The sequence below is a fragment of the Egretta garzetta genome, unplaced genomic scaffold (assembly GCF_000687185.1).
Source record: "Egretta garzetta isolate BGI_Z169 unplaced genomic scaffold, ASM68718v1 scaffold912, whole genome shotgun sequence".
NCBI classification, from domain to species: domain Eukaryota; kingdom Metazoa; phylum Chordata; class Aves; order Pelecaniformes; family Ardeidae; genus Egretta; species Egretta garzetta.
In genome coordinates, this window is record NW_009258882.1 from 128,150 (window position 1) to 129,066 (window position 917).

At 54.4% G+C, this 917-nt stretch overlaps 1 protein-coding gene across 1 annotated transcript in view; it reads left to right on the top strand.

The window, feature by feature from the left end:
- The window catches only part of CDC25A (cell division cycle 25A), a 13,135-nt gene that overhangs the window by 11,026 nt on the left and 1,192 nt on the right, over positions 1 to 917 (top strand). The window lies entirely within an intron of this gene.

Below are 917 nucleotides of genomic sequence, written 5' to 3' on the forward strand. Positions count from 1 at the left end.
CCCCCCCAGGGCCTTTTCCGCCGGGCAGCTTTCCAGCCCCTCTGCCCCACGCCTGGAGCACTGCCTGGGGTTGTGGTGACCCCAGGGCAGGACCCGGCCCTTGGCCTTGTTGACCCTCACCCCATTGGGCTGGGCCCATGGCTCCAGCCTGGCCAGGTCCCCCTGCAGAGCCCCCCTCCCCCCCAGCAGACCCACACTCCCCCCCAGCTCAGTGCCATCTGCAAACTGACTGGGGGTGCCCTCGATCCCCTCGTCCAGGTCATTGATACAGATGTTAAACACAACTGGCCCCAGCACAGCCCTGGGGGACACCGCTTGTGACCAGCCGCCAATTGGATTTAACTCTGTTCCCCACAACTCTCTGGGCCTGGCTATCCAGTCAGTTTTTTAGCCAGCGAAGAGCGCGCCTGTCCAGGCCATGAGCGTCCAGCTTCCCCAGGAGATGCTGTGGGAGATGGTGTCAAAGGCTTTGCTGAAATCCAGGCCGGCAAAAGCCTGTACTGAGCGCGGTTACAGTTTGGTGAGAAGTCTCCCTGGTCCATACTTCAGAGCTGCCTTGCCGCTGTAGCCAAAAGGTTTTTCTGCTCTCGAGAGTAAAATACAAAACTGGTTTCTGCCCTCTTATAACAACTAGGAGTTCAAAATGTCATTGGGAGAAGGAATTTAAGACTGCTCAGCCTGCAAGGACTAGGAGAGAAGAGAGGCTGGACAGTAACTGCCATATAACAAATGGAAATTTGGAGTCTCACACTGTACTAAAATAGCAACACTGAAAAACTTGAGCTTTGATTTTTCAGCCTGTAATTCAGAAAAGGAAACTAAAACATGTGCAGCAGCTCTCTTACCAGTGTGGTGAGGAGGGTGTTTCTCGTATCTCTTGGCTTCTGCTGCTTCAGCATTTCTGTGGCTGTACTCTT